The following is a 21978-nucleotide window of genomic DNA, read 5'->3' as shown; positions in this document are numbered from 1 at the left end:
CTTCATGTCTGTGAACGAGTGAATGGATGAATATGATATAAAGGGCCTCACGTGCAGTCAAGTGATAGCTTCATGGTGAGACTGGAGCATAATTTTAGCTGCAGAACTCATTGAGGATACTTGGGCGCTGGTGCCTTCTGCTTATGACAGATTGTTGATCACAGTTGTGATTTATCTCTGGCTGCGTCTTTAGTCAGGAACGGAACCCCTTACGGAGACCAAATGCTGTTCCTCTGAGAGATTTTGACAAACCGCATTATGACATGGTTTCCAGGAATGCATCATGGTGGAAAAGTCCAGCCTGCTTACACAGGCACTCAGCAAGCACCCAGAAGCACCCCTTTGTGCACACAAGCCCTTGTCACCAGGGCAACCACAGGACAGCATCCAGTTGCCCAGCAACATGGCCTCCCTCTCGCCCACCTTCAGGGAGGGGGTGGGGAGGTCGGGAGTGGGGAGGGGGCTCCAGGGAGCTCTCTCCCCTTTAAGGCAGCTCTCTTTGTGTAGGACAATTGGGTTTCACTGGAGGAGGGAGAGGGCAGTCTTGGAGACCTTGCTCACAAAGCATCCTGAAGAGGCCTTGTTTTAGGATATGTTTAGGTCTACCCTACCCCCAGACATACCACATGCTGCTTAGAAGTCAAACTTAAAATTTCTACCCACCATTGAAAGTCCCCGAGTATTACATAATGCAGATTAGGCGTCACATGGTAGGCTAGGCGCTAAGTTGCTTACCCGTGTTCTTCGGAGGAGGTGGGGGGCTGTGCGGGGTTGGGACTCCCGAGCGCCCTGGGAGGGCCCAGAGTTGAAACGAAAACTCTCCCCCTCCTAGTTTGTTAATTAGAAACTCAGCCCAGTAGTTCCTTTAAAAATATGCATCTCTCTCCACAGAGAACTAGCAGTCAGTCACTTTTCATGGTTCTCCCCCCACCCCCGCCATTTTTCCCTTTAAAGAGGACTGGGTGTTCTTTGACTAGTAGAAAGGGAGAGCAGTGAAAGCAAAGAAATCAGTTTGCAGCCTGGACGCTTTGAGGAAGTCAGCCCCCTGTGGAAGTGGGTGTCTGGGGGCTGCTAAGTGGTGGAGAAAAGGAAGGAGAAAGGTGTCGGAAGCCGTTGTACTTCTGCCCAGAGCACGGGCGCAGGAGGCCCTCTGCCCTGCCTATGGCTGCCCTTGCGGCCAGAAAAGGGTGATTTCTTTTTCTCCATTAGCAGTACCTTCCCTTGGCTTGGGTCCTCTCCTAGGGAATGGGGTCACCAACCACTCAGGTACCCATACGGCTGCCCTGGATGCTTCCCTTGTCCTGGCTTCTCCTGTCGACGGGCCGTGACTCTTCTACACCCTCAGTATTGCTCGAATCTTTCTCTTCCTCCCTGTCTCCATGACCCATGTTAGTTCAGAGCCTGTACTCTCTTCCTGTCCCTCTGCTTCTAGTTCACCCTCCGCTCTGCCCAAGATGGCCTTGTTGAACTGCTCATTTCATCACACCACTCCTGTGTAGGACATCTGTCCTTTGCCCTGCAGATCCACTCCGTCCTGCTCTTGGCCCTGGGGGACTGACCTGTGTGGACATGACAATGGCCTCCCTTAGCTTCTGGCTGGTTCTGTCTAATGGGGAGCACCAGCAAAAGGTCAAAAGGGGAGGATGGTGAGGCTGAGGGTTTACACCCTGGCCTCATCACCGTGGAGTCACCCCGACCAAAGGCCACCACAGCCCCTCTCAAGGTAACATTTGCATGACTCTCTAAGCAATGACACCTTCCCCTCACCCCTTCCTACAGCCCTGATGCTGCTTGCTCCAGGCATAGCATTATACCTTGTGGTTGGTTTTACTCTATGCTTCCCAAACCTTTGTAAATAACACCTTCACTTAACACCCTTCACATTATCCTCACTTGAGTGTTCCATCTCTTTCTGCTCGGTCCCTGGATGATTCCATTCTCCTACTTAATGACCCACAAAGTTTTCCCTCAGCCTTTAAAATGAAGTCTAAATTGATGATCTTAGGATTCAACCTCCTTCATCATCCAGCCCTCATTTACCTTTCCAGCCTGGTTCCTGACATTGGCCTTCACTTCCTCTAGAATCTAGTTTCAAGGAGGCCTTGGCATTTAGTCTCAGATATTTGCACCTCTGAGCAAGCTATTCCTTATGCCTGAGCTGCCTCTCTAAGCCTCAGGAAACCTTGACTAATTTTTAAAGCCTAATACAAAGGTATTAGAGGTATACTGGGTAAACGCTCAGTAATTATATGATATGAATAAATGAGAATTTTTGAGAACTTCACACTTTCTTCCAGTGTCATGAAAAGGCACATCATATGACTTAATGCGTATGAAAAAGGATCTCAGGCTAACATAACCCTAGGCACTATACGCTCCTCTTCCCTAGGTTTTGGGGACAAGCAAGGGGGAACGAAGGGGGCTTCCAAGTATAAATCAGCTCAAGATTGTATAGCCCTGATCAAAGCTCGGGAGGACAACAGTCTCTTTCCCAACAGCCTGTCTCTCAAGATCCCTGGATGAATCACCATGGAAAAAATAGAAGATGTTCTAGGGCGCCAGACATATAATCAGTAGAAAAATCTTTCCCTTCAGGGTGTTCTCATCCAGTAAATATTCCCCTGCTGTGAGATTCCTCAGGAGGCAGTGCCTTGGTAGGGGTGAGGCAGGAATGGAGAGAGGAGGGTCAGTGTAGCCCTGCCCATGGGAGGAGGCTACCTGGAGCCAAGGCGGGGCGTCTGGCCGGAGAGGGAGCCAGAGGATCTCCTGTCATTAAGGCAGACAGCTAACAGAGCGATTCTCCAATCCTCCTTTACTCTGGGTCTGATGAAGAAATAGCTTTCTGGAAAGTGCATAAGAATCTGACTAGCAGGTCCCTGTGGAAAGGGGGAGCTAAAGAGGATTTGGTTTTTTTCATTTTATACCTTTCAGCATAAACAGCTTGCAGACGTGTTATTTTTGAAAAATGCCAAGGAGGTTATCAGTGGGATTTGGGGCCAACTGGTTTTTACTCTTTTTTTTTTTTTTTCCTGTATTAAAAAACAAGTAGGGGCACCTGGATGGCTCAGCCAGTTGAGCGCCCAGCTCTTGGTTTCAGCTTAGGTCATGATCTCATGGTTTGTGGGTTTGAGCCCCATGTGGGCTCTGGGCTGACAATGCAGAGCCTGCTTGGGATTTTTTTTTTCTCTCTCTCTTTATGCCTCTCCCCAAAATAAATTAATTAAAAAAACAAGTAAATATTATTAAAAAACCAATGCAGTTACTGTACCTCTAAGATTTCCAGGAATGTCCTGAGTTCAGATATTTTCTCCTTTTGATCTCACACATCACAGAAAGGTCCCAGAAATGCTGACCACGTGTTTGAACCCAAGTGTCCTCACCTACCTGGAAGTAGTGCCAACTCTTAACTCAGGCCCTGGTTCCCAATCTCTAGTATAGAAAATATACTCAACATTGTCCTGCCTAGTACAGACATTCACTTTGTCTTTCCCTGAGAGCACCCTCCCAGATGCTCAGCATATNTCTGAGGGTGCAAACGTGCCTCTGTAGGGTCATGTGAGCATGCCGGTCCCCAAGCTTCAGTGGTTCGCTAGGCATGTGGAACATTCTAGAGACACCCACCATATCCAGATACAGGGCACTGCTCCCCAATTTGCCCCCTGTTATAGATCCTGCTGAGACCGGGCCTCTGAGAGGTTTTCTGGGTTTTATTCCTATTCTAGAACCTTACCTTTTCTGTGGAGCTTTATCTTACTCTTCTTGACTAAGCTCCTCTTGAAGGCAGGCCTGTTCTTATATTTTGTTATAAGCCAATAAAGTCTCCTGTTTGTTTAAGAGTATTCAGGTTGGGTTTCCACTGCAATACAGACTCATAGGTGGTAAGCTATGCTGAACCTGGTCCTGCCTCTGCCTCAGGTTTCCGGGCCTAGTGAGGGCCCCAATGTCTCCTTTTCCCTGCTTGTCAGGTCCCAGATGTGACAGTGCCATCTTGCCACCAGCCCTGTTGATGGCCCCACTGTGTGTCATCTCTTCTGACTTCCTGTCTGATGGCTGGGGTCCCACTACCCTTGGGCTGACCTTCAGATGGCAACCGTCCACCATGTCTTTGACCAGATTAGTCTGGCAACCACAGCAGAGTGAGCCTGAGGCGGGAAAGTAGTGGGTTCACTATGCGGAGCTCTGTCGCGGAGGCTGGAACAGTGAGGCGGGGCTGACAGGCCCTGTTAGTGGCATAAGGGAAGAAGGAAAGGCACACGCGGATTGACTTCTCAACCGAAGTTCCTCCTCCTGATGCATCTCCGTGGGACCAGCCATTCTGGACCTGTGGTCCCCCTCCTGTCAGCATCGCTGCTACAGTTGTGCAAGAGAGACGGGAAGAAGAGGGGCAACAACCTGGAAAGCCATTGGCTATAACTTCATAAAGGGGTGATGTGCACATCCTGTGACCCAACAGTTCCACGACTAGATATAAATCCTGGAGAAACGCGTGCACATTTGTACGAGGATACACATACCTCGAGTGTTCATGGCGGCATTACACACAGCAGTCCAGACCTGGAAACAACCCAAGTGTTCACCCACAGCAGCATCAACGAATAAATCTGGCATATCTATGCGGTGGAATACGATACGGCCAGGAAAATGAATGCACCATAGCCACGTGCAATAGCATAGATTAATCTGGTGAACAGAACCAAACAAAAGAAGCCAGACACACAGAAAACCCAACATGGGTCTATTCACATATAGCTCAAAACAAACAAAACTATTTTCTTTAGGGAGACAATCTCAGGTAGTATAATTAAAGAGACAACAAAGTAGTTGCCCTAAAAGCCTAAGGGAGGGGAGAGTCTGATCAGATAGGGATATGCAAGGGGCTTCACAGTGCTGGCAATGTTGCCCTTTTTGATGGGAGTGGTGAGTATATACGGGATTGCTTTGTAGTTATTAGACTGTAAAAGGTCCTACGCACTTTCCTGGATGGGTGTAATTAATAAATGGAAGCAGGAAAGAGCTTCATTCTAAAAGGAGCCTAGATGAGGTTCTCACTCTCTGATGTTCTCTGCTTCAGAGTCCGTCATCACGGTCCCAGAAGAGGGACCTCCTCGCCCTGCTCCTGGACCACCTACCCCTGGAAATAAGTCCCAAGGCCTCCAGCTCTGGCCAAAGCAATCTCATCCTTGACTAAGTCTGACTCAGCTGTCCCTGACCGCATCTTCTGCGCTCTTGCACTCGCAAGGATATAAGCAAGGGTGCTTTGTGGGAAGACAGTCTGTAATACCGTTCCTAGGATGGAGTCTGAACAGAAATCAAAAAAGTCGTGCCAGATTGCTGGTGTGCCTCACAGCTGCAGAGCAGCCCTGATATGCCTGGGCTGGCACCTGGTATGCTTGTCTCAAGTTTGAATTCTTTCTTCACCTCTGCTCAGAGCCCTGGCATCCATGCCACCTGTCGGAGTGAGATGGAGGGTCCCCTTTAGCTCAAACATCCTCTCACCAAGACAGTTTATGAGCATTTGGAGTGTTGGCCTCCATGGCCCTCGGCAGGCAGCCTTGCACAAAGCCGTGCTCAGAGACCATCTGGTGTTCAGGAGCCCTGTGCACCCGGAGGCTGGGACACAGGGGACCACTGTCCCTGACGAGAGCCTAGAGGCTTGTCTCTGAAGCCCTTGGGAGCCCTCTTCAAGTGCCGCAGTGCCCTGGTTTGGGGCTTGGGGAATGGAGAAGCTACAGCTGGAAAGATGGCGGTCTGTGGGATGCCGGCCACCTGATGGACTTGGCTATGCAAATAGAAGCTCTGACACCTCTTCACCTTTCCCTCTTTTGTCCCCAGAAATGCAGGGTCAGGAACTTGCACTCAACTCCTTCACTAAGGATTTGTAGAGGTTGATCCTTCACTAAGGAGTTGTGTTCCGGGTGGCCAGGGGCTGCCAGGGGGTGTTGGTACCCTGACACATGCACCCCGGTCCCGAGGGTGCATCTTGGGCAAGGGAACCACGTGAACAAAGGCATGGGAGGGTGAAGAGGCATGGAGGGCGTGGCTGTTGCCCTTTGCCCCCTCCCTTGCCTGAAGTCGCCTCTTCCTCCTCTTGGCCCCTGAATACAAAAGCTCAGATCAGATCAGGAGCCCTTCACTCAGATGAAGCTGGGAAGTTCCTGGGAACAAACATGTTTGGTGAGACCTGGGCTTGGAGAAAGCTCAGAGCAGCCTAGGCAGGCTCTAGTAAAAAGGGGAGATGTGGGGACAGGCAGGAGGAAGTCAGGAGGGAGCCTCTCACTGACTGCAAAGAGAAGCCTTGGTTTGTGGTGCAATGAAATCACCGTATATGGCTTGGGAGGAAATTCTCTACAGGGAGCTGCATGCAAATAGGTCATCAAGTAATGGCAAAAATATGCGGCCCAATGGAGGTGCCTCAGCGGAGTTTGTGTGTCTCCAAGGGCTAAGTAAACTCTAGGAAGCCATAAGGACTCAGAGCTTCGTGCCGCAGAGGATGGGGGACAAGAGATGTTCCCTCTGCCTCCCTGCCCAGCCTGCTGCCTCCTGCTTCCTGCTTCCCCCTCCCCCACAGGACCACCCTGGGTCTGACCAGCATCCTTAGTCCCTGTTGCTGAGATCAGGCAGGGACTTGGAGATCGCCTGAGACACTTTCTGGTGACTAATGCAGTACTTGAACAGGAAACAGACTGCAAAGGGCTTAGGAGGAGCTATAAATAGCCCATGTCCTAAAAACATCTAACTCGGGAAGAAATGGAATTAACACACTGGAAGGAGAACAAGGAGATCATAGGCTCCAAGCAAGACCAAGACTTCTCCTGGGAGATGAGCTTTTCTTCCAGATGGAGCTCCATCTGCCTTGTAGGAGTCAACTCCACCCAGTATACTTTGTTCTGCTTTGGGGTTGACCAGCCAGCCCAGCCTGCTTGCCAATATGATGCCCTGAGTTGTTGGTAGTTCTGGGGATCAAGCCCTTATAGGGATTATGTGAGGTCATGTGTGTATGTAATGGGGGTCACTGAGGTTCGAGGCTCAAGGACAGCGAATGGTCTCACTTATTGGGGAAATAGAGAATTTAAAAAGTGTCAGGAATACCGCTTCGGCATGCCTTGGTTTACCCCTGTCCACCAGGCTCCAACAAACTTCTCCTCTCTTGAACCCAGTGAAGAACAGAGGGAGTAAGTTGAGAGGGAGTAAGTCTCAGAATGAATGGGGGGTCAGCAGACTAGCCAGCCAAGACACCCATTTGCTGAGTAACGTGGAGTAGATACTCCACTAAGATTGTCTTCTTTTCTCTAAGATTGAGAGGTTGATTTAGGGCCGTGGACCTCAAATCGTTCCTTTTACGTTTTTTTCAAAGCTGCATAACATTTCTCCAAAGGAAATCACAAGAGAACAAAAGTGGCTGATTTCGGTGGGGACATCACACTTGTATACACTCACTCCCCTCGTGGTAGGTGCTGAGAAGCCACTATGGAACCCCAGGGCTTTACAGAGCACCAATTGAAAACCACAAGACTGGAGCACTTGAGAAGAAAGCCTGGCCACCCAAAAGCTACTTCTCACAGTCTTTTTCTCCTTCCCTCCATGTAGAGGCTGAAAGGTTAAAATAATGAAAAATAATAGTGAACAATGGAGATTTAGCTGAAGACACTAGGAAGAACAAAGGAAGGATTTATGTCTTGTAACCCTCAGCAAACTTCTCACTATCCTCATTAGATGCTATGATAGAACACTGAAACAGCCATAATCCTCTACCCCTCCCATAAATCACATGCTGTGTAAATTTACTGACCCTCTCACCAAGATACAAAATCGACTTCCCCCACCCTTTGAATATGCACTGGCCTTGAGATTTGCTTTGAACAGTATTTAGTGGAAGAGATAGAGTGCTAGCTCCAAGCCTAGGTTTTAAGAAGCCTGCTAAACCCCTGCTACTTCCATGAGAACAGGCTGGGTTCACCTGGGGAATGAGAGATCAAGTAGAGAGAGCTGGGTTGACCCAGCTGAGCAGCCAGCCCCTAGCCAACGGACTGAAGACACATGAGCAACAGACTCATGAGAAATAATATGTGATGGCTATTTTATTATTAATTTTTTTAGAGAGTGTATGCATGAGCAGGGAGAGAGGGACAGAAGGAGGGAGGAGAGAAAGAGAGAGAGAGAGAGAGAGAGAGAATGAGAATCTTAAACAGGCTTGACGCTCAGCAAGGAGCCCGATGCAGGGCTCAATCCCATGATCCTACATTCACAACCAGAGCTGAAATCAAGAGTCAATTGCTCAACCAACCAAGCCACCCAGGTGCCCCATATGGTAGTTGTTTATGGCATGTGTTTTGGATAGTCCATTTCTGATCTAGCTATCTATTGTGGAGTCACAAACACCCAAAACTTAGTGGCTTAAAACAATTTATTATATACGAACTTATTATAATCTCTCATTGTTTTGTGCATTGACTAGTTTTAGCTGGGCAATTCCCACCTGGGGTCTTTTATACCATGACAGTCAGATAGCAGTAGAGGCTGCAATTATCTGAAGGTTCGACTAGACTGGGGGTCTGAGATGGCTCATACAGACAGCTGGTGCTTGAGGCTGCCTGTTATCTGGGGGCCCAGCTGCGGCTACTGACTGTATAACCCTTCCATGTGGCATGAGCTTCTCACAACACAGCCACTGGGTTCGAAGAGGCAGGAAGACGAAGCTGCCAGGCCAGTGGAGGGCTACGCCGGTCCTGGTACAGCATCACTTCCTTCATATTTTAGCCTCCTTGCCAATTCAAGAGGGCAAAGAAATAGATGTAGAATTGATGGGGAAATGGCAAGACCACATTTCGAAAGACAGTGCAGGCTGGGCGATACTACCGGTGCCATCTTCGGGAGACAGATCTGCCACAGTTGTACGACATTATCTTGGCAAAGGATAACAGAGGTACTCTAATTTGGCAACTTTGGCGTGGCCCCTTGTCCCCCACACCACTGCTTTCTGTCCACCCTCTCTGGCTCCACAAGTAATCACACAAGGAATGGCAAAGGCCGAGCAATTGGAGAAGAAGAACTACCCGGCCCCCCAAGAGAGATGTCGCTACCCACATGAGGACAAATACCCTTGGCACATGCCAGAGATGCTTTCTGTCAGAGCCCTGCCCACCTGCCTTGCCCCCCGGGGCCGGCTCCCGCTACTCCTGTCCCGGCATGCCTTGTAGCTGAGCCAGCTGCTCATGGCAGGAAGCTTGCTGACTAGGGTTTTGGCTTGCTTTGGCACCGACATCCTGTCTGTCTCACTTCCTACCGAGGGGCAAACTGGAGCGGTTTCCAATGAAGCCCATGTCCCAGGGATCCTGGGACAAGAGACAGCCTTCTAGAACTCCTTCAGGAACCATCAAGACAGGGAGGAGTCCCAAGGAGCCAGGAGCAGGGAAAAGAGAGGTAAAAGTGAATTCTAAAGTCCAGAGTGTTCGTGCCTGGCTGAGGTAATGGCCCAGCAACGCGCCTTATGGAATGTACGCCTCACCTGAGCGTCTGCTCCCAGGAGGCCAGCTCCTCCCTGCGGTGGCCTCCCTGTGTCTGCAGCCACTCCCTCTGCTCACACACATCCTGTCCCTTCCATCCGCCGAGGGGTGGGGATGATCTCTGAGCAACAGCCAGCAAATGGAGCAAGAGAAAGAGAATTATAGCCGCTGTAAGATCTGCATAGAGTAGGATATCTGAACAGAAAAGAACATTTCGAGTTTCACCTCTTGAGATAAATGTTTCTACATTCTGGAAGGGTTTGTTTGTTTTGTTTGTTTTTACAGTGTTTAACCCAATTATACTCTTCAGATCACCTCTCTAGTACTCCCTTAGGTCTTCAGCTGAGTCCCCTCCTGGGCCACAGCCCTCACGGGTGGCTAAGACTTTTGTGACCTATTGCAAAGGTCGGGGATATCCTGTTAAATGGGTTCAGGACTCTCCTCTGCACCCGCCAGGCTCCATGAACCCTGTCTTCCCCTTCAGAGAGGGTCCTCAGCTATGAAGATCTGCCCTCCCCCTCTCCTTCCTCCAAGGGCGAGAAGGAGCACTCTGGGGACTGTGGTAATAGGGTTTCTAGGTGCACAGCCTCCAACTCCACCAGCCTCCCTCCCTCCCCACCCCTAGCTTCCTCCTTCCCTCTCTTCCATCTGCTGTGTCTCCTTTCCTTCCCTCTCTTCCTCTCGTCAGGAACAGGCAGAAGGGAGTTTGTAGCACGGGACCTGGGTTCCACAGCCGCAGGTAGATGGAGCTTGGCTCACAGTTCTCTCACCGACTGTCTGGGGGACCCTGGTGGGATGTGTCACTTCAGCTTCCCACGCCTTTTTTTCTCGTCTCAAAATGAAGATGATGGTGCCACTGTGCTGAGGGCGAAGTGGGTTGGTATCTTTTAAGCACTTAACCCAGTGCCTGACATGTGACGGGTACTGAATAAAAAGTTCACCGACTCTAACGTGCATCAGGTAAGCCCCTGCTGTGCACCACATGCAGAACGCCCAGGGGGAGCAAGGGGGCTCCCTCTTGTTTAAGAGGCTTAAACAAGCCTCTGTTGTCATCTTTCCATAATCTACTGTAGTGGTTTGTCTCCGTAAAAGGTGTGAGGAAACATAAAGAGCTTCCACTACCAGGCATTCAGGGACCAGATCTCAAGGGCTTTTGCACACTTACAAACACAGGGTAGCCTGGTAGTAAGAATAAAAAGTCAAAACCGGATCCTGTGGCAAAGTATGTCCTTGCTCAGTCTATGCAGCTCTTTGGTTTACCTGAAACCTACCATTTCTCAGGGCACCTGGGTGGCTCCGACGGTTAAAGGTCCAACTCTTGCTCTCGGCTCAGGTCATGATCTCACGGTTTGTGGGTTCGAACCCTGCATCGGGCTCTGTGCTGACAGCCAGCTCAGAGCCTGGAGCCTTTTTCAGATTCTGTGTCTCCCTCTCTCTCTGACCCTCCCCTGCTCATGTTGTCTGTCTGTCTGTCTCTCTCTCAGAAATAAATAAAAACATTATTAAAAAAAGTAAAAAGCTACCATTTCTCCAGGGAGAAGCAATCGAAAATGGGAGCAGCTTATGTGTACTCCGTGCCTGTACCTCTGTCTGTGGAAGGCAGCAGGCCCAGAGCCCCGTACAGGCCTGCAAAGTCCCTCAGGGCCTCCAGTATTGGGTTGTCATAGGGTCCCAGCAAATGCCTCTCTGCTTAGAGAGATTTGGGCTGGATGGCATAGTGGTTTCATTACTTGGCACCCCCAGCTCTAGTGGGGGGTGGGGGTTGCCTAAAGAGTGAGGTTGGGAAGGCAGCTGAGAGCCCTAGGTTTGGAGGACTGGCAGCATCTGCCACCGTGGGATTAGGAAGCAGCCAAACCTCGGCAGTCCGTTTGAACAGCCTGCTCTCATTTCCTGCTGGCTCAGCGCTGCCCACACCCAGTGATAGCTTTCTCAGATGCACTTTACTCTTCCATTGGGAATGGTGCTCTGAGGTTCGTGGCCACAGCCCACACAAAAGGAAACCTGAAAAAAATGGAGAGCTTTACCTGATTCATGGGTTGGAAAATTCAGTACCATAAAGCTGAGAATTTCTCTCAAACTATTATGTATGCCTATCAAAATCTCAATAAAGAATTTCCTAGACATTTACAAGCTAATTCTCAAATCCACGTGGAAGAGAGAAAGCCAAAGAATAGCTTAAGGGACTTTGAAGGAAAACAAGACTGATCCTACCAGCTTTCAAGATCTATGATGAAGCCACTGATCTGAAAGAATTCATACAGGAATGGAATAGCCTGATGGGACAGAGCAGAGAGGCCAGAAATACACCCACATGTATCCAAATACCTGACATATGACAAAGAATAGACCATTCAGTAAACAAGGTTGAATAATTGGTTTCCATATGGAAAAGTTAAAATTCAAAATGGAGCTCAAGGAAAAAAAAAGTGAGACTTTTCAGAACAGAAGGTACATATAAGAGGCTATATTTATGGTGTAAGGTAAGGAAATATTTTTTAGAGAGAACAACAAACCCACAGACCAGAAAGGAAACAATAAACTCATTGTAAATTAAGATTAAGGCAAAAGAAGGGATATAGGAGTGCTGATGCATAGGAACACATGTACCCCAATGTTCATAGCAGCACTCTCAACAATAGCCAAAACATGGAAAGAGCCTAAGTGTCCATCAACGGACGAATGGATCAAGAAGATGTCGTTTATCTACATGATGAAATACTACACGGCAATGAGAAAGAATGAAATCTGGCCATGTGTAGCAACATGGATGGACCTTGAGGGTGTTATGCTGAGCGAAATAAGTCAGGCAGAGAAGGACAAATATCATATGATTGCACATATAGGAGGATTAGGAGGAACTTAACGGAGGACCATGGGGGAGAAGAAGGGGGGAAATAGTGGGGGAGAGGGAGAGAGGCAAACCATGAGAGACTCTTGAATGCTGAGAGCAAACTGAGGACTGATGGGTGTGTGTGTGTGGGGGGGAGATGGGCATGGAGGAGGGCACTTGTGGGGATGAGCACTGGGTGTTATATGGAAACCAAGTTGACAATAAACTAGTTGTAAAAAAAAAAGAAAACAAAAAAATTAAAAATAAAATAAATTCCAAAAAAAAAAAAGATTAAAGCAAAAGTTCAAGGAAAGACACAATCAAATAAAAGATGAGATGCGGTCTATATCTGGAAAAAGTAAAGAAGTTCTACAATCAATAAGGAAAAGGCCACCTAGCAGAATATAATGAACAAAGGATATGATTTGGAAATTCACAAATAAATGACATCCAACTGTCCAATAAGTAAAAGCTTCCCCTCCACTAGTTGGGAAAATGCAGATTAAAATGACAATGAAGTATTTTATCCCCACTGGATTGGCAAGACTTTTAAAGTCTGACAACACCAACTGTGGATTGTACTGGTGCCTGCTGGGTAAGACAGTGCCAATGACAGGAAACACGGTCACTTTGGAGAGCGGTATGTTCCTACCTAGTGAAGATGCAAATGAAGATTCCCTATGATCCAGCCATACTAATTCTACATATGTAGGAAAAACTCTCTTACACGTCCAGGAGGAGATATGCACAAGATGTTTGTGTGATCTCAGTTACAATAACGAAAAAGAAAATAATGTCTATCGGCAGGGGAATGAGCAAATCAAATGTGTTATAGTCACTCAGTGGAATACTGATCAACAAAGCAGATCCTGGTGAATATATTTCAAACATCAACATGGATCAACTCAAAGACAAAGGTAAAACATCATAACTTCATATAGTATGAATTCATACCAAATTAACGTTTAGAAATGTGAAAAACCTGACAAAACCTTGTTTAGAAATATATGCCTATAGAGTAACGGTGTAAAAATATGTATTAGAATGCTAAGCACCATGAGGAAAACCATTCATGAGGAAAGGGAATGTATCCCTTTGGGGTTATGATTAACTATAATGTTTATGTTTCTAAAAAAAAATCTGAAGCAAACAGGGCAAAATGACAAGGTTTGTGAAAGCTGTATGGTGGACACAAGACTGATGCGTTATTCTTTGTTTCCTTTTGTTTGCGATATTAGCAAAATGTCCCCAGGTCCCTGATCTCTGAGTTTCCCCCAGATGCAAAATTATGGCTCAGGAGGACACAGGGCAGAAGTATGTTCACCTTCTATTTACACCCAGGAGTTTCCTTAGAGACTGTGCCTCTCCTAACACTTTCCTCACCTGTGGCATTTGATGACTTCACCATCATTCATTCGGTACCAGTTAGGTGCCATGCACCAAGGAAATGGAATAATTCAGGTCTGCTCTTCCCCGATCCAGGAGCTTACCGGCTCTTTGTGGAGACATGCAGGCAAATGGTCATGCTGCGGTCAGTGCTACAGCAGAGGTGTGTTTAAAAACACTGGGGCCAGCCCTGTAGGAGCGAGCAGTCTTTTCCACCAAAGTGTGGGGACACAGAATGCAAGACCTTGAAGGTTAAGTTCACAAGACAGAGGGTTTGAGGAGAGGGAAGCATGAGTAAAAGAAACGAGGTGTGGGGTCCCTGTCGTGTTACGGGGCTGGTATCAGTCTCCAGATCGGGCAGGTGCTTCAGAATCGCTTTCCCCCCACGGTGGCTGAAAACCCAACAAAGGCAAGGGTTTGTAGGAACTGGGTAGGAACCCACTGAAGGTACTTCGATGAGAGATGATGAAAGCCTGAACCACAACACAGTGATTTCGGTTATTGTTTCCCCCATGAAACTGCAAATTAATCAAGGGCAAATGAAGCAAGCACAACGGCCTAACCGGGTTTTGTTTATCTCTGTGTACCCACTGCGCCTACAGCTGCACCCAACGTGTGACAGGAGCTCGGCGAATGCGTGCTGAGGGGAGGGAGGGAGGGAGGGAGGAAGTGGCCAGGCCCATAGTTCTACTCCCTCTTCCACAGATAAGAAAACGGAGAGCTGCGGAGGGGAGTGGTGTTTTCAAGGATGTCCTTAGCTGGATGCTTACCACCGCCTCTAGCACACCAAAGAGCCCTGCAACTGCTCTGCTAACAATGGAGAAGCATGTAGGTTCGCTGGTTCCTAAAGACAGAGACCCCGCAGGTGAAAAGTTCTGATACGACGAATCCTGTTATAAAGCTGTGCTCTTCTGCGGACGTGCTTTCTCTTCCTCTCAGGCAGAAAAAGAGTTCCTTTAAGACAGATGAAATTCTCTGAGATGAATAACACAAAACAATAGCTTCGTCCAAATAACAGGCTCTATTCAGGTGCCTCTGAAAATACCTGATTGTGTGCTGTCGGTATTGTGCGCAGGGCAAGCCCAGCAGCACTGGGAACTTTACGAGTCTTTTGTTCTGCCACCAGCCAGGAATTGGCTCTCCACCCCCACATAGTAAACTTCCAGTCACCTGAACACAATTCACCTACTTTAGCCTGCAGAGCAAAACAGCCTCCAAAGCGCACACAGGTGCGAAGCCTTTGCCTTTGCGGCCTCCCCACCTCCTCTCTGGGATTCCTCTTGTGTCTGAGACAGACCCACCCTCCTCCGCTCCAAGGCTCTGCCTCCTCCCATCTCCTGTGGATCCGGCCACGGCAGGTGTTGAATCTGCCCCTCTTGACCCGTCAACATTTCCCTGTCACGGGGCCCTTTCTTTCAGCATCTAAACATGCTTACGGCTTTCAGCCGAGAAATGAAAGGCTCAGAAACCACTCTCTATTCTGCCTCTTCCTAGTCTGCGTGTCCCCTTCTAGTCAGGGGATTTGGCAAGGAGTCCTCCACACCCACTGTCTTCCCCACCTCACCACCCATTCACCTCTTAGCCAACCCAGGGAGCCTGTACTTAATAGTTATTTCGGGGAGGGGGGGGACGCCTGGCTTCAGCTCAGGTTATGATCTCACTGCTCGTGAGTTCAAGCCCCACATCTGGCTCTGTGCTAACAGCTGGGAGCCTGGAGGCTGCTTCAGATTCTGTCTGTGTCTCTCAGAACCTCCCCTGCTTGCTCTCTGTCTCTGTCTCTCAAATATAAAATAAAACAAAAAAATTAAAAGAAATCTATCTAGGAAGGAAGGAGGGATGGAGAGAAGGAAGGAAGGTAGGAAGGAAAGAGCAAAGGTGGGAAAGTAGGGAGGAAGAATGAGAAGAAGGAAAGAGAGGGAGGGAGGAGCTGACATTTATCATAGCTATGTACTAAGCAATGTTCTAAAAATTTTACATGTAATAAATTATGAAATCCTGACATCACTGTGATGTAAGTGCTATTTATATTTACATTTTATAGATGAAGAAAGGAGGCATTGAGCAGCTGAGTAGTTGCCCTGACTCATATCAAGCCAGAATTTGGGCAAAGGCTCTCTGGCTCCAGAGCCTGAACATTCTTACTGTGTACCTAGTACAAGGTGCCTTGAAGTTAAAAATACACTGGAAGATGGCATGGACTTGTCCCATTCATTCATTCCTCTGTTCCTTATTTAGCCTTTATTGAAGACTACCATATGCAAGGCAGAGGGATAAAGACATGAATCTGCCACAAAGATGCTCAAAGTCCAAAGAGGGAAGCCAGTAATACGAGGTGAAAAGAACTCTGGTAAGTTGGTAGGCGGGGAGCTGGGGAACCACAGAGGAAGCAGCTTGTGTTGCTGAAACTAGTGGTTCCCAGACTTCACTGTGCAGCGAAATCACCTGAGACCCTTAAAAATTACCGATGCCTGGCTCCCACCTGAGAGGTTAGGACTGACTTGACCCTGGGAATTTTGATTTTTTTGTTTTATTTATTTTTGAGACAGAGAGAGGCAGAGCACGAGTGGGGGAGGGGCAGCGAGAGAGGGAGACACAGAATCCAAAACAGGCTCCAGGTTCTGAGCTGTCAGAATAGAACCCTACATGGGGCTTGAACCCACGAACCGTGGGATCATGACCCCAGCCGAAGTCTGACACTTAACCGACTGAGCCACCCAGGTGCCCCCAGCCCTGGGAATTTTAAAACTCCCCCCAGGTGATTCTGATGTTCAACAACATTTGGAAAACACTGGCTTGAAGGGTAATGAGTAGGGACTTTAGTTTGCAAGTAATAAAAAACCTAATCAAACTATTTGAAGAAAAAAAAAAGAGTGGGGAAATATGTGGGCTTCCATTTAAGAAAGAGACCGAGGGTATAATGGCTATAAGTAGGGCTTGATCCAGGCCCCAAAAGATGTCAGAAGGCACAGTTTTCCTCTTTCTGGTGATGGCCTCAATCTCAGCCTCTCCTGAGTCACAAGATGCAGCCATTCTAGTCTCTGTGCCTTCTCCCTTTATGTCCCGTGCAAAGAAGAGATCTGATTTCCTTGAAGCTCAAATAAAAGCCCAGAATGGTGTTTCATTGGCTCTGACTTGGGCCTGAACCAATTACGGGGGCCAGAGAGGTGGAGGCTACCGGTTGGCCCAGCCTGGGTCACGTGTCCCACCTCTGGGGCCAGGAATCAGAAGTGGCTTCACCTGGACGCCCCCCAGGGTGTGTGTGTGTGTGTGTGTGTGTGTGTGTGTGTGTGTGTGTGTGTGTAAATGATAGCTTCTAGCATATTCTGGGGGCTGAGGGTGAGGAGTTTAACTGTATATTCTAGAAGACGGAGATACTTAAATAAGAGAACAACCTGATCACTTTTGTAATCAATTCGAGCATATAATTCTGACAGTTAGGAAAGGACATATGTGGATTTTAAAAAGGTTACTGTAGTTGTCAAGAGGTGTTGGGATCCAAACTAAGACTGTGGCTATGAGGGAAGGATAGGAGGGAGGCAACCCAAGAGAGGGCTCTGAACTATACTGACTTGATCTGTTACCCACTTGGAAAAGAAGATTTCAAAAAGAAGAGAGGAACCACAGACGACTTTGAAAATTACAGTTTGGGAAATGGGGTCATCGGCACACCGTTAGTGAGATTAGGCACATTTGGTGCATTTTGGACAATTCAGCGTGCATCTGTTGCGTGTGAGATGTTGCGCGGACTTCTGGGAGGAGGTCCTGGGGGCAGATGAACGCGGAATCTGGAACTGAGAAGCTGGAAGTGGCCGGTGTCTGTGTGATAGCGGACGCTGGGGCAGCGCGTGTGATGACCGAGGGGAGCTGTGAACGGCGGGGAGCAGAAGGCACGGAGACCGAGGCTGAGTGGCCAGAGAGATAGCACAAGGGTGTCTGGGAATCAAAGGAAAGAGGGTTTGGAGAAAGGGGAGGGGCCCAGGGCATCATTCGGCGCAAAAACATTATGGAGGATGACTAGGATGATGGCTGGAAATAGAACATGAATTTGACAACCAGGAGGCCCCTCATCCTGAGAGCCAGGCGACAGCATATGGGGTGAGTGAGCCTGGAGGCAGACAAAACAAACAGGGACAGAAAGTTCCTGATGGGACTTCTAAGGCCTCAAGGAGAGGTGCCAAATCGTCCCTCTGTGTTTGCTTTGTAGTTTTGTGTTTGTTTCCCTTTCTTTAAGTTTGCTTTAGTTTGTTTTGAGAGAGGTTTGAATGGAAAGCTGTCAGGAAAATCTGAGCGAGAGACAACAGTTGAAGAGAAAGTGATTTTCCATAGAGATTCAAAGCAGATTAGTGGTTTCCAAGGGCTGGGACAGAGGAGAGTGGGAGAGCCAGCCTAAGGGGTGTAGGATTTCCTTTGGGGGTGCTAGAGATGTTCTGGAACAAGGTAGTGCTGATAGGTGATCCACACTGTGAATTTTCTAAACACCACCGAGTTTCACACTTTGAAATGGTCGAAATGGTGAGTTTCTTATCATGTGTATTTTTAAACACATACATAAACACACACTTGGCGGACTTTCTCTGAATCATTTCATTTAATCCTTTTAACAACTGTATGACAACTGTGTAACAACTGTACTGTCCCCATTTTATACACCAGAAAACTGAGGCTCAGAGACATTAATTCATCTAAGGTCACACAGATGCCAATTTAAGGTGACTTAACTCCAAAACTCAAACTTGTAACCCCTTTCTGATCTTGCCTCTATAGGCACACAATTTCATAGGTACATATATTGATAGTATAAATAGGTCCATATCCAGCAAGGTATTGATGCTCCAGATTTCTGGGTGATAACATTATTTTTTATATTCCTCTTTTTGATTGAGCACAGGTTTGATTAAAAAAGGAAAAAGCCTGGGGCACCTGGGTGGCTTAGTCAGTTAAGCATCCACAGCTCAGGGTATGATCTCTCCGTTAGTGAGTTCAAGTCCAGCACCCACTTCGGATCCTCTGTCCCCCTCTCTCTCTGCACCTCCCCTGCTTACACGCTGTCTCTCTCAAAAATAAACATTTTTTTTTTTAAAAAGGAAAAAGCCTATTTTTAATGTAAAGAAGAAAAGGATTTAGGAGATATGGCCCTTCTCTGAAGATGTGACAAGTGTGTAAGAAAGAACTGGAGTGTCCCAGAGACACAGTGTTCACTGGACGTGGAAGGAGCATGAACCAAGGCGACGAGGGGACGTTGCAAGGTGGTGATCTAACCAAGTCAGAAAGGGAGTGATGGGTCCTCAGTGGAAAGGAAGAAGAAGGGCCCTTTGCAGGGAATAGCAGCACGAAGCTCGGAGGCCAGAGGGCTGGGGGAGGAGTCGGGAGATGCAGGCTGGAGCCAGTGGGGTGATGTTTTATGTCACCTCTTTCCTGGTCCTCCCTCTGCCGCTCTCCCGGGTCACTCTCCCCCTGCTCGGCCCTGAACGAGCCATGCATACCACATAAATCTGCTTTGCTCTGTTCTGTCCATGGGACAGCCATGGCCTCATCATAAGATGCTTCCCTCAGTCCTCGGGGGAAATGGAAAACCTTGAGGGCTGGTCTCTCAGGCATTCTTAGAAGGCCGCTGTGGCCATGCCTCCCTGCTTTGTGCTGGGATCCTGTGACTCTCAGGCACAGACCCAGAGCAGCCCTCACTCAATTGCTTCTTTGATTTTCTCCCAGTTGGACTGTCAGGGATTGTTGGCCAGTGGGAGGGTGCTGAGTGGTGAACTGTGCAGAGAACCAACTACTGCATTTCTTTCTGCCAGAAGTCAGATTGCTTTTCAGACACAGCTGAACAGAGAGCGATCAGGCCCCTTCAGCTGAGACACAGCCTAAACCAGTTCGCTTAGTGCGCGACTTGTACGACGACCAGCGGACCCACGACGTATTCCCTCTTGGCAGCGTTTGTACATCTCTTGAGGTACGTTCCATCTCCTTTCTTGTCATGTCTTTGGCATCTTAAACATTTTAAGCTGATAAGCCTAAGAGTCTTTCCCTTTCCTAATGAGTGTACGTCGCATTTGCAGCCTTTATAATTCATGGGATAATGCTCCTGATGGGTTTCAGAGCGAGCGAGTGACAGGAGTTCAGGCACAAGAGTGAGATACACCAGGGTTTGAATCCTAGTTCTGCCAGTTACTAGTTACTCTGTTTAACTAGAGGTTAAACAGTATTTAACCTCTTTGGTTTGGGTTTGGCCAAGTATGGTGGTTAATTTTATGTGTCAACTTGACTGGACCACAGGGTGCCCAGACAGTTGATGAAACATCATTTCAGGGAGTGTCTTTGGGGGTGTTTCTGGTTGAGAATGGGTAGACTAATGCCTATCGCCCTCCCCAGTGTCAGTGGACCTTATCCAATGCCTTGAGAGCCTGACTAGAACAAAAGGGCAGTAGAAGGGGGAATTCGTTTTTAGCTTGACTGCTGAACTGGAACATTGGTCTTCTTCTGCCCTTGGACTATGACTCTCGTCCTTGGCTGGCTGGTTCTCAGGCCATCAGACTCAGGTTAGAAATACACCACCGGCTTTCCTGGGTCTCCAGTCTACAGATGGTAGATTTATGGGACTACTGAGTCTCCATAATCGCATGAGCAAATTTCTCCTAATGAATCCATTTCTCTATCTTTATATGTCTCCTTTTGCGTTCACTTCTCTGGAACTCTGACTAATATAAAAAATGTAAAACTGGGTTAATAGTCTCAATCAGTAATTCTCAGAAATTTTCACAGTCCTATATGGATGTTGTGAAGAAGAATAATGCATGAGCCCATGGTCAGCTCACAAGAAGTGGCAGTTTTATTTACCATCATATCAGGGATCAGGGAAGCAGGCCCATTAATGTGATAGGGAATAAGGGCTGAGCCTAGGGATTGGAGTTCACAACGCAATGATCTATAGAAAACAGGTGGCCCTGGTTGGCTGGTGAGCCCAAAGTTGTGTCCATCAGCAGAGCTGGTAAGTGAGAAGAAAATTTGGGTGTGAGTGTGAGAAATTAAGAGGAAATTCGAACCCAGGCAGCCTGGACCCCTTGAGGAGAAGCTGGAATTTGTATTTATTTCTCACCACTTCCAACCGTAACAATGCAGTGACCCTTAGAAGCAGTTTGTGCATTTTGCCAAATTGGTGCGTGAGCACTGGCCCTGGACTCAGGGATGCTGGAGAAAGCCATCTCCAGGAGCCTAGCTCGTGCCCCTACTCCATCAACAACACGCATGCACGACAATGGTGCCGGAAGCCCTGCACGGACCTTCCAGGTGCCGCACAGCCTGCTGTCGCTTCCCCCTGCCTGATCTCCTAGTGGCCAGTGCTCGCTTGGAACCATCCAGGAAAGGGCGTTCTGGGAAACCCAATTCTAGCTTAGCAAGTTGCTATGATATAAAATCACTGCACCTACAAATGGGGGAGAAAGCAACTAATGTTTCATGAGGTCAACAATAAGTCTTCATGTTTGTCATCTCATTTGATCCCCACTCTGCCCTTACGAGTTAGGGCTATGATCTTCGTTAGCTGGCTCACTGGAAGTGACACCGTTGTGGAGAGCAGGGGTTGGAGGCAGGTTGTTGGAGCCTGAACGCTTTCCCCCAGGATTCGACGCGCGCGGCTTGCTCCGGTGTTTCTGTCCCGGGGCTCCCTCTCCATCACGGTGCTGCCCTGAGTGTCCCTGCATACTGCGCTCATCTGACAAGGGAGAACGAACCGTTCGGAACCCATCAGGGGCCAGGTTGCACTGCACAGTCTCAGGCCATCGAAACTGCATCGAGGGGAAATATTTGAACAGAAAAGCAGTTGGACAGGAATTCGATTTTAATTAAAATGTATTTACTACAGGAGGCACTGCACTTGGAGAAGAGCTTAACGGGGGTTGGTATGTGGGGCAGGTGGAGGTACAGAATGACATGACCCCCCAAGAGACAAAACACACGAATTCCTTCTGCCAGTTCGTATGCGCCCGTCTGTACCAACCCAGCACATGGCTGTGTGTCCCTTCTTTCCCTTCCTAACGACACTCTGCTTTCAATCAAGCATCTGCCTCCCTCCCATGCAGCCTGGTGTCTCAGGGGAGGCTGAATCCCCCCACCCCCCCAAGAGCGAGGCAGGGGCCCTGCACAGCCAATCAGCACTTTCCAGTCCTCTGGCTACCCTAAGAGTTCAGGTGAGCATGTGACGCAATCCAGGACTCCTGCCTGGAATGCTGGGCCGGAAATGTTCTCTTTTGGATAAGGTTGCTG

General features: G+C 48.3%; 1 long non-coding RNA gene across 2 annotated transcripts in view; it reads left to right on the top strand.

Annotated features, from left to right (window-relative positions):
- The window catches only part of LOC144229174 (uncharacterized), a 47688-nt gene extending 26109 nt beyond the window's left edge, over positions 1–21579 (top strand). The window contains exons 5-8 of one of the 2 annotated variants that reach the window (XR_013334369.1): positions 15955–16066; positions 18804–18965; positions 19515–19669; positions 21239–21579. This is a non-coding gene — a long non-coding RNA (uncharacterized LOC144229174). Of the gene's footprint in view, positions 1–15954; positions 16067–18803; positions 18966–19514; positions 19670–21234 lie in introns of both variants that reach the window. The other variant, XR_013334370.1, reaches the window with a different exon arrangement.
- The last annotated feature ends 399 nt before the right edge of the window (positions 21580–21978 follow it).

The sequence above is a fragment of the Crocuta crocuta genome, unplaced genomic scaffold (assembly GCF_008692635.1).
Source record: "Crocuta crocuta isolate KB4526 unplaced genomic scaffold, BGI_CrCroc_1.0 scaffold233, whole genome shotgun sequence".
Lineage (NCBI taxonomy): Eukaryota > Metazoa > Chordata > Mammalia > Carnivora > Hyaenidae > Crocuta > Crocuta crocuta.
The sequence above is the reverse complement of the archived record's forward strand: the minus strand, read 5'-3'. Positions and strand labels throughout refer to the sequence as shown.